This window comes from Gossypium raimondii, chromosome 5 (assembly GCF_025698545.1).
Source record: "Gossypium raimondii isolate GPD5lz chromosome 5, ASM2569854v1, whole genome shotgun sequence".
Classification (NCBI taxonomy): domain Eukaryota; kingdom Viridiplantae; phylum Streptophyta; class Magnoliopsida; order Malvales; family Malvaceae; genus Gossypium; species Gossypium raimondii.
In genome coordinates, this window is record NC_068569.1 from 48577110 (window position 1) to 48588597 (window position 11488).

Below are 11488 nucleotides of genomic sequence, written 5' to 3' on the forward strand. Positions count from 1 at the left end.
GGCAATTAAAATTCAAGACACGTACTAGATAAATCTGTGATAAGTTTAATACTTCTAGATCCAAATATTCCATGAACTAAACAATCTAATGTTTTAAGGGTTGCATGGGACGAAGCATGCTCAGTTGATATAGGCCATTAACCATGTTCTCACTCAAATGTGAGCCTAAAAAAGAGATGAATATCCATAGCATTTATGTCCTATGGTTCAGAAGTTCTCCAGTTTTCTCAAGATTATGAATCAGCCTTCATTTCTAAAGCATGAATATTCATCTTCATTTCTAAAGATGAATATCCATAGCATTTACTTGTGTACCAATACAAGCTTGCATCTTGTTCATATCCATATTGAATAATAACAATAATAGTTAAAAAAACATATGCTTTCTGGTTATTTAACATGAAAATCCTAAAAAATAGAGACAAAACTATATGAGTTGCAGAATATTTGACCTGTCCCTTCTTATGCCTTCTTTAACAACCATTGTCCAACTCGACAAGCTCACCATCCTTGAGCTTTTTTCCAATGAATTTGAAGGCCCCATCCCGAAAGACATAGGCCAGCTTTCCAAGTTGGAACAATTGCTACTTCACATCAACAACTTTACTGGTTATCTGCCACCATCTCTCATGAGCTGCACCAATCTTGTCACTTTGAACTTGAGGGTTAACCATCTAGAAAGAGACCTCTCAGCCTTCAATTTCTCCACCCTGCAACGCCTTAACACTCTATATCTTGGCAACAATAATTTTACAAGTACCTTGCCTTTAAGTCTTTATTCTTGCAAGTCATTAACTGCTGTAAGATTGGCTAGTAACCAGCTAGAGAGATAGATATCATCGACCATACTTGCTCTGCGATCTTTATCATTCCTTTCAATTTCTACTAATAAACTAACCAATATTACCGGGGCAATAAGGATTTTGAAGGAAGTCAAGAACCTTACTACTCTCATCCTCACTAAGAACTTCATGAATGAAGCAATACCCAATGATGAAAATATATATACTTTTGAAAGACCCAGTTTATATATATACTTTTGAAAAACATAAGACCTTTAGCATAATCCTAAATACTCTAACGAGATTTTTCATCACATAAACTATCAAAGTTAAGTTACTTGCTAACTTCCAGAGAAACAAAGAAATGGGTAATTTTCTTTTTGACAGAAAGCCCATTTCTGTAATAGAAAAATGGAGTTGAAAAATAAGTTTTAAAAACTTTAGTGGTATAGGAAATGATCTTTTTCTTTTGTTAATTTATCAAACATGTGGAATGCAAAATTGAAAGTAAACAAAAAACATTACAAAAAGAAAATGGAACTCCAAAAACACTTAGGAAATTAGATAGCGAAACCACTAACACCAAACAATTAGAACTTAGAAATTTCTTCAAACACCATGCAAACCACACATAAATCGGGCAAAACATGTTCAAAAGTCCTCCAAGATTTATTTTGACTTTATTTTTCATAAGAAACCCATGTTTTCTCTTCCTCGATGGATTAATCATTGCTTCATTAATTCAAATAAAAAATCAAAAGTCATCTCCAATTTCAATCAAACCATAAACCAGATTTCACACGAAACCAACAAGATAAAAGAGACAATACATAGATATACAAAAACAATTTATATCCATCCAAAAAAAACACCAGCAAGATTACCATAACGAAGTTTTTCGAGAAGTATGGAGCAACTTTCTTATTTCTTCCCTTAAACTTGTCAAACTTCGAACAAGCGAGCAACAGGTTTGCGATGTAAATCACTAATCACCTGCAATAGAAAAACAAAATGAATGAATGAGCGAGTGAGCGAGTGAGCAAATGAATGGAAAAAAAGAATAAGCTTCAGCGTTTTAAGCTGCCCTGCTAATTAAAGAGAAGAAGAAGATGAAGAAGAAGAAAAAAAGCTCACCGGCAGAAGAGGAACAAAGAACCAAAGGAAAAGAACTTGATACCTGCAAAGAACCAGAGGAAATAACGTTTGGGGGAGAAGACAGGTTAAAAATGGAAATTATCAGCCAAAAGCACTTTTGGCTGAAGAAAAGTTCAATTTTTTAACTTCTCCATTTGCCAAAAAGGACTTTTCAGATGATGAAAATTTTTCTGGAATGGAGGCTGTTCTTTATTGCTTTTAAGAGAAACGGACTTTTTTTGGCAAAAGTCCATCTAAAAAGCAAAAGAGAACGGGGTATTAACAGATTCATCCTGAGACTTAATGGGAGTGACGATACCTTTTTTTCTCCAATTGATGCTCGCCCGAACATTTGAGAAGCTTTCATACATTAATAATGTTGATTGGAACATAGTGAGGTTGTCTTGTATCTTGTATCTACTGTGAACTACAATGAATTCGTCATGTGTCATGTCTGCAAATTCATTGAGACTTAACTTAAAACTTTTATTTTCATTATTGTTAAAATTCTCAATATACTCCAAGTTACCCTTAAATATATTAGGACGCTTTTCTTTCTCTTTTTTACTCTCAAGTTTTCAACTGTAATCAACAATGCATTCTTCATTTTTGTCAACAATGACGTTTTCATGAATTATTAGTGACATGACAAGAAATAATGCAAATGTCCAAAAATTAAAACAAAAGGCATGGAATAAACTCATCATCTTTTTGCAGTATACGTAGAGATACGACACTAATTTAAGGTTTTTATTTTCTTTGCTAATTGCTAAATTGTGAAGAACTAACACATACAATGAATAAATCTCTAGTTTATTTGAGGAAAACTTCTTTTAAGTAATTTATTAATTTTATCGAGAACCGCTTGTAAAATCACTTAGTTTTGCAATGAAATTTCTTAATTAAATAAAGTTTTGTAAAATGCAATTTATTATTGAAAATATAATGTTTTACAGATGGAGTTATTATAATCTAAAAATGATAAACAGTTAAAAACCAAAAATAAAGTCCAAAGCCAAAATCTATCTCAAAAGTCTAAAATAGTCCATTAAAATCAAAGCAGAGTAAACTGATTTAGAAGAATCACAAAATTAAATATGTTTAACCGAGCTTCCGTTGCTCTGACCCATCTTATGTTTGAGAGTTACTTGAAAGTAAACAAATAAAGTAAACTTACAAGCTCAATGTATAACTTATTATAATTTAAACAATAGATACGACAGGCTACGCCTCGTCCTCCCCCTCATTCACATCATCCCCTTCCAAAATTCATTCGGAATGGCCTTCTTCGCCAGTATATGGGTAAAACACAATGTCCCTAACATCATCACATGCCATTTTTTCCCATATATTGAGTAAGTAAACTACCTTTCTTGTTCCATTTTTATAACAGGTGCTGTTATATTTTTGGTTAACTGCATGCAGCTTGTAAACATGCTGCAGCACGTATGCCTACTATAACAACAAGGTTTTTTAGTTACTTTGTTAAGCTACTTAGTTGAAAATGAACTAAGTTGGTATTGTTTTGATGTTTTTAGGTGCTGATTGACATAATCAGCTTGTGTGCAAGTTAAGTTTTACTTGTTTCAAAGTATGATTAGTGGTAGTAAGTAGTATTTGGTGATGTATTTGGCTATAAATGTATTATTTCTTCTAGTTGAATGAATGAGAAAAATGAGCTATCGGCCAAAAGCTCCCTTCCTGTACATTTGTGATCAAGTAAAAATATTTCTTGCATCTTGCTTCATTATTTTGTGCTCTCTATTTTCTTCCTTTGCTCCTCCTCATCCCCAACAAATGGTAATTTTGCTTCTGCTGCTTGTTAAGAAAGATAAGAAGCTGTTAAAGCATGTCATCTTTGAGGGCTACTTGTAAAAAAGACAGCAACATTTCACCCCTGTGAGACTCCCAAACAAACTTGGGATAAGCTGAAGGAGGAGTTGATGGAGTATGTGCATGAAGACACTCCACAGCAGGAGGGAGTATCTGCAAGAAGAAACATGACTATAATGAACAAAGAAACAAGGCAAGATGTGTTTGAAGGCAAGTTGTCAACCAAGGCTGTGATGCAAGAGAAGACTCCATTTGATGAACAAACCTTTGGCACAAAAGACTAGGATAGTCAAGTGTGTAAGTCAGATTTGGTTGAGAATGAAACCAAGGCTGCAAATGAATTGCTTGAGCAGAGTCAGCTTGAAACAAAGCATCTAAGAATTGAAAAGTTTAAAAAACTTGATGAATGATTGGTATTTGCAGCATGAAGTCCAAGGAGGAGTGTTGAAAATTGGCCAACCATGCTGCTGTTATATTTTTGGTTAACTGCATGCAGCTTGTAAACATGCTGAAGCACGTATGCTTGCTGTAACAGCAAGGTTGTTTAGTTACTTTGTTAAGCTACTTAGTTGAAAATGAACTAAGTTGGTATTGTTTTGATGTTTTAGGTGCTGATTGACATAATCAGCTTGTGTGCAAGTTAAGTTTTACTTATTTCAAAGCATGATTAGTGGTAGTAGGTAGTATTTGGTGATGTATTTGGCTATAAATGTATTGTTTTTTCTAGTTGAATGAATGAGAAAAATGAGTTATCAGCCATAAGCTCCCTTCCTACACATTTGTGAGCAAGTAAAAATATTTCTTGCATCTTGCTTCATTGTTTTGTGCTCTCTGTTTTCTTCTTTTACTCCTCCTCATCCCCAACACTAGTTATTGGGTATGAAGATAACAAAGAAACTTGGTTTCTTTTGTGTTGCCAAATGATATTTTTCAAGTATTTATGTGATCTTTTATGTTTATTGTCAGGGTTTTTGTTCAGTTCGCCTCAGTTATAGTACCTTGCCACTATATGCATTTGGCACATAGGTAACACATTAATTACTAATATGGTTTTATTCCCTCTACTGTGCTCAAATTGTTTTAGTCCTTGTACTTTAATTTGACATACTTTGGTTAATATGCAGATGGGAAGTTCATACTAGAAGGTGATATTTGAGGAACATATTCGGGAATGGCTGATTGGATGGGTTTGGAAGGCAAAAAAGAAGAATAAGGGCAGTGGTATCAGAAGGTCGTCGAATGATAGTAGCCAAGTTGGTCCAAAACTAGAGTCACCTTTGGTATTTGAGATAGATAAGGTTACTGGAAAGGAGTCTTCTTCATCTGCAGTATGAGTATATAACTATGCAGATTTGAGTCTAAATGAATTTGTAGATTTGGTGTTGGGCTATCCTAACATTATTAGTCTCAAGCATTTAGAGAGAGGGTTTTTTCCATGATGGTACAAAGAATACATTAGCCAATACATTGTATTGAAGCACTTATTCTTAGGCTTTGTTAACCATTGATATTGAAAAATGGTTTAAATTCAATACTTCAAATTCAATTCCAACAACACTGCTCAAACCTTTTGCAAGCTCTCTACAAATACTTAAAAAAAATATATATCAGAGTGACCTTAATTTCACAAGTAACACACTTTACAAAATCATATTTTAGTAGTTGTTATAATGCTGACTAAACTCTTAAAAAAGCTCCATCACAGCTAAGCATGGAAGTATTATCACAAAAGCTATTATAGCATTATCACAAAAGCTATTAAAGGTAAAAGTACAACCTTTTATTAGGAGTTTGATTGCATTTTCCTTCCTCTACTCTGAAAATTGACAAATTAGTCCCTTTACATTAGATCAAAAAGCAAGATGATCATTTCTTTTAAAAATTTCATTCCTTTTTACAATTAATAACGGTTATATCTGACAGAATAACTAGACAGTGACATATGACATGCCACTAGTATCTTATGCTGATGTATAGGGACTAGTTTTTAACAATAAAAATGAATTAAATATTTAATAGGATGACTAATTTGCTCTTTAGTCTAACATACTGGGACTAATTTTCCCATTATATGAGCCAAAATATAATCTAATTTTCAATACAGAAGCCTTTGTAATACTTTTAGTGCTACTGAAGTGATTGAAGCACTTGTGTCTGATTTGTATACCTCTTCACCAAATTAATTATAAGAGGAAGAATTAAGGCTAAAAGAATAAGCATGAAGCCCAAGCAAATCACTTGGTGTAAAGGGAGAGAGTTTGATAATAGTCAATTCCTATGCAATGGGTAGCTAAGCCAACAACTTTCTAATGACATGTAGCATGGTTTATTTGCAATTGTTGATAGTCTAAGAAAAAGGATGTAATGTGGCTCTTTTTGTTACAGCGATTATGCTCTTTTTACTCTCAGCTATCTGTGGCTCAGTCTCTCTCTCTCAGTCGTTATGTGATCAGCGACACTATAACCATCAATTCTTCAAAATGATTTTTTTAGAAAATAAAAAATCACTTGAAATCATATTTACCAAAAAATATAAGTGTTTAAGGAAATATATGGCAACATATTTAATTTTACATCTTGTGCCAATTGTAGTAAAAAATAGTACCAGCTAAAGATTGAGGGGCAAGAGTCAGAAATGACATGTAGCATTGCTTATTTGCAATTGTTGACCGTCTAAGAAAAAGATATAATATGGCTCTTTTCGTTAGGGTGATTACAATCTTTTTACTTTCAACTGTGTTTGGTCTAGTCTGTCTTTCAGTCGTAATGACATGTAGCATGGCTTATTTGCAATTGTTGACAGTCTAAGAAAAAGAAGTAATATGGCTCTCTTCGCTAGGGCGATTATGGTGTTTTTACTCTTGGTTGTCTGTGACCCAGTCACTCTCTCTCAGCCGTTACGTGATCAGTGACACTATAACCATCAATTCTTCAAAATTAAGTTTTTAACAAATAAAAAAAGTTCACTTGAAATTGAATTTGCTGGAACATATAAATGTTTAAAACAATAATTGGCAACATATTTAATTTTACATATTGTGCCCATTGTAGAAAACAAAAGTACCAGCAAATGATTGAGTGGCAATATTAAGAAAAGACATATAAATGTTATAATTAATTTGATTTTATTTTATGTCATTGCATGCCTTTGGTGAAAATGGTGTTTTTGTCACGTTTCTATTTATCAAGATACATATCATCATATATTATCGTATCGTTGATAGTTTTTTCCTCAGTCGAGGTCAAATAATGAAAACTGGTAAAAATCCTCCACTTAAACAGTACTATAAGATATTAAACAAAATTTACCACCTGACCTTAAAAAATAAAGGTCGATATACCTGCTTTCGCAATGGCAAAAATCCTCCACTCAAGCAGGCCTTGGTATACCATTAACAGTTACTTAATTGCAGTTTGTATCTTTGGGCATTTGTAGTCATTTTCTTCTTGCTGAATTTTGTTGGTAATATACTGAATTCGTTTGTATTTTCACCTCACGTCTTGAGTTTTGAATATTGACAAAATCGAACTTTGGTTCTGTTTTCATAGGTTGGTATACGTATTTTTGGATAGCATTCATTCCCTTCATTGTAAATTGAAACCCTTGCATGTTGAACAAGCTAGGCAGGCATGTTAGCAAATATTTCACAATGCTTCTTTTTTTACACTTAGGTAGCTTTTTCTTCCTGTTGGCACCAAGTTGGAACATATAATCACATAATTAGCTCAAGAGGTAGCTGAAAGATACATGGTGGTGACAGGTGTATTGGTGGTTCAACCTTTAGATAACCATTTCTGGTTCAACAAGCCGCGCCTCGTCTCCGCCTCGTTCATATTACCCTCTTCCAAAATTCATTTGAATTAACCTTATTCGCCTGGATATGGATAAAACACAATTAGCTCAAATTCCTTGCATTAATTGATATGGGTAGCTTTCTTCGGTGGTTATTCCCTGACTTCGGCTAATGTATTTGAAAGCATCCGTCATCCATCCTCCTTTACAAGCTCCGTATCGTTCATTTGTGCTCCAATCCAATAGTTGTTGCTCAGACAATAAGATTAATTTACCAATTTTATTTGGATTATCCCTTCAATGGCTGCCACTACTGAAAATGCCCAATAACATGCTACAAAAGTAAACCAACAATAACCCTTTGTTAAGTAAGTATAGATACGAGCATTAGTCTTTTTTTATCAATCGAGCACCATATCATTTCAATAGAGAAATTTGATTTTAAAAAAAATATATATTGAAAGGTTTAATGTATTTATATTGCACAAATAGTTTAACCTTTTAATATACTCAAAGTTTGAAGCACAAAATTTGAAATACGACTGTAAAGGCCTAATTTCGTCTGGTCCGAAACCAAAAATAAATAAACAAAATATAAAACCCAAAAAATAAAAAAGTCCATTTACAAAATAATGACCCAAATACAAAACCCAAAGCCAAACCCAGTGTTACACAAGCCCAAGCCCAAATAACCTAAAGTTTTTCAAAAACCCTAAAACCCTAGGTTTCGTTCTCGCGCCGCTCCTTGACACATCAACAAGCGCCCCTCCCGAAGACACCCACACCCCAAGGTCTGCTCCTCTACCATCCTTGCACCAAAATGACAAAGGCATGGATCTCTCCCCGCCGTTGACCGTGCATCGCCGCCTACAAGAAGAAAGAAATAAAGACAGAAACAGAAAGCAAAAATAGTAGAAAAGATAGAAGAAAAAAAAGAAAACACAAAAACAAACACGAAAATTTGTAATCACTTGGCTATAAATAGTTGGATAAATAGATTGTAAAATGGACAAAAAATATGAAGAACAAAAAAAATTTAAAACGAAGGTGATCCTCTTGTTTTATTTTTTTATATTTCGAAGAAGCATAATAAATAGAAAAATAAAACGTGTTTACCTGAGTCGCATCACCTTCCTCTGTCATCGGGGGTCTTCTCTGACGTGGAAAGCTCTAGAACCTTTTAGGGTTTGGCCTGGGCTTCGATGGAATGGGGTGCGAAAGGCGCGTCAACTAGGTGAAAGGGTCAAAAACTTTTATTTTCTTTTTCTTTGCGAACGGAAGGCTGTGCCTTAAGATCTGGCTAAAAAGGGACTGAAAAGGTCTGTTTTTGAGTAACTCCAGCCACCAGAGGCAACAATCGCCGTCGTCGATGACTGGTGGCCACAGAAGGCTTCCGATAGCCCTATGGCCAGATCCTAGGCCGTGATTTCAGAGAAAAAAGGGAGAAAGAAGAGGTTCTTTTTTGAAATTTTTGGCTTTTATAGGCCTCCAAAACGGTGTTGTTTTGTGATTGGCCTCAGACGCCCAAAACGGCATCATTTTGGGGCGACCCGAAACCTGACCGGAATCACTCCCCAAGATCCACGTGTTTTGTTGAAAGGGGATATTTTCAGTTTTAGTCCTTCCTCTTTTTAAATGCTTTTCAATTTCGTCCTACTGTTTAGTTTTTTTCGCCATTTTGTTTTATTTTTGTTGCAATTTAGTCCCTCGACCACTGTGGACCCGTTTAGGGGATGACACGTGTCCCAGGGCTTGGAATAAATACCCATTTGGACCCTGCTCCTTTTCATGCATCACATTTTGGTCATTTATTCATTTATTTTATTACAATTTAGGCTTTTAATGTTATTTTAATTCTGATTCAGTCCTTGGTTTATTTAATTTCAACCTTTTTATGAATTATTTTATTTATTACTTCATTACCTTTCTTTAATATTCAAAATTCGTGTTATTTATATTTCCATTTTATTGTGCATTATTCGTCTTTATTATTATTATTTATTATTCATGTTAATATTATGATAGTAACTATAATATAATTATTGGTATTATTGTTATAAATTGCTACTTTTTACTATCATTATAGTTGTATTATCATCACTCACTAGCATAACATTTTATTTTTATTTTATTGATTTATTTATTTGTTCATTGATTTACTTGCTTATCATTGTAATATCATCTTTTCCTTTTTTACTCGTTACTATATTACTTTATTTTGCTAACATCCATGCCGAGTATCGCGTTAAAATATATTCGTCCATTTTATTACTAGGCCTAGATAAATAAAAAAAGCATATCGTTAAAAGCTTGCATTCATTTTAGCATATGAATAGGAAATATTTAAAAAAAAAAACAAGGCAAGGTTTTGGAACTAGAGAAGTCGTGATCCTGACTTACGGAGTATGGCCTCTTTCTAAAACTAAAATAGTTGAATATCTATTTTAAAAATATAAAAAAAAGATTTAAGCAATGATCAAATGATGATTATTCTCATTTTTGAGGGTTTTAGGCATCATGTCCTAACTTAAGGGGCACGATCTTTTCTTCTCGATTAACTTGAAATAAGCCCTTTTCTTGAAAATCAATTTAGTTAAGCGATATTTTAATATCATGCAAACAGGGATCATATTTTAAGTTTGCTTCAAATTTTCAATTTTCAACATCAAAACATTCAGTAACCGACTAGGTACCAATTTTAGGCATTATGAGGGTGCTAATCCTTCCACATACATAACCAACTCCTGAACCACATTCTTGGATTTTGCAGGCTAAAAATTACCATTTTAGAAAAATCTAAACTTTTACTAAGATGGTTAAAATTTGAAGTGACCCGATTACAGCTAATAAAAAGGATCGGTGGCGACTCCATTTCCATTTAAAAACAAAAAGTCAATTCAAAAAAAGGTTTCGACAGCTTGGCGACTCCACTGGGGACGAAATAAGAGTCAAACTGCTAGTTGATTACTTTTTGGTCTTTTTGTCGAAAGTTGATAATTTAGTTTAAATTAACGATCCCTTCATTGCATTTCATCTTTCATGTTTTACCTTTGATAGCTCGAGTTATATAACGATTTAGTACATCTATTTTATTGGTTTGAGAGTTTTTCTTTGGATCTTTCACATGTATTGCATTGCATAATCATTCGGGAAGCTATTCCTTTATAAGGTCTTCACCTCCGTATAGGATAGTGGATCGCTTTCGGGATACATTCGTACCTATGTCTTCGTGAGGTCTTCACCTCCGTATATCTATAGGGAAATGTATTCCCTTGAATCAAACTCAGTCCATATGAGCCTATAATGGGTGAGGATTAAGGAATCTATTGGTTCAAGTACCCTTACTTTAGAACCGAACCACATATAATGAGCTCTAAGAACCTACCCGAAGTAGAATCATACCAAACCTCTAGTGGTCACCCGAATAGATGTTCTATTTATTATTTCTTGCTTTGTATTCTAGCTTTGTATGAAATGTACTGAATTGTTTCGTTTTAGCTGTGATTGCATTGCATTTTGATCATAGAAAAGGGTGTTGATTCGTATTCAGTTGTTAAATAGAGAGCTTGTCATGGAAAAGATATTTCTTGACAAAGTAGAAGATAATACGACCGTCCGAATATGGTTTGAGGAAACACAACAAGAGAAGGGCGACAACCTAACAGAGGGATATATGTCAGAATTATGGGATTTAACTCGCATTAGTGTAACTCAGAATAATCTTCAAGAGTTGAAAGAAATATAAGACCAATGGGATGACAAAACCAAGCAGTTATTCTACCGTGACTATGGTGATTTACCTTATTTACTTGATGTCAAAATTGATAAAAACTTATTTTGAGCTCTTACCTAATATTGGAATCCCGCCTACAGTTACTTCACTTTTGGAAAGGTAGACTTGGTGCGTACCATAGAAGAGTACACAACTCTGCTCCGTTGCCCGAGG

General features: G+C 33.9%; 2 long non-coding RNA genes across 2 annotated transcripts; one reads left to right on the plus strand and one right to left on the minus strand.

Annotated features, from left to right (window-relative positions):
- Positions 1–1481: 1481 nt before the first annotated feature.
- LOC128040942 (uncharacterized) lies at positions 1482–2229 on the minus strand. The gene is made up of 2 exons (XR_008195701.1): positions 1917–2229; positions 1482–1775 (listed from the first exon to the last, which is right to left on the minus strand). It is a non-coding gene; the product is annotated as an uncharacterized LOC128040942 (long non-coding RNA).
- A 2268-nt stretch (positions 2230–4497) lies between these two features.
- On the plus strand, positions 4498–5276 carry LOC128040943 (uncharacterized). Its single transcript, XR_008195702.1, has 3 exons — positions 4498–4626; positions 4716–4775; positions 4874–5276. It is a non-coding gene; the product is annotated as an uncharacterized LOC128040943 (long non-coding RNA).
- Positions 5277–11488: the final 6212 nt, after the last annotated feature.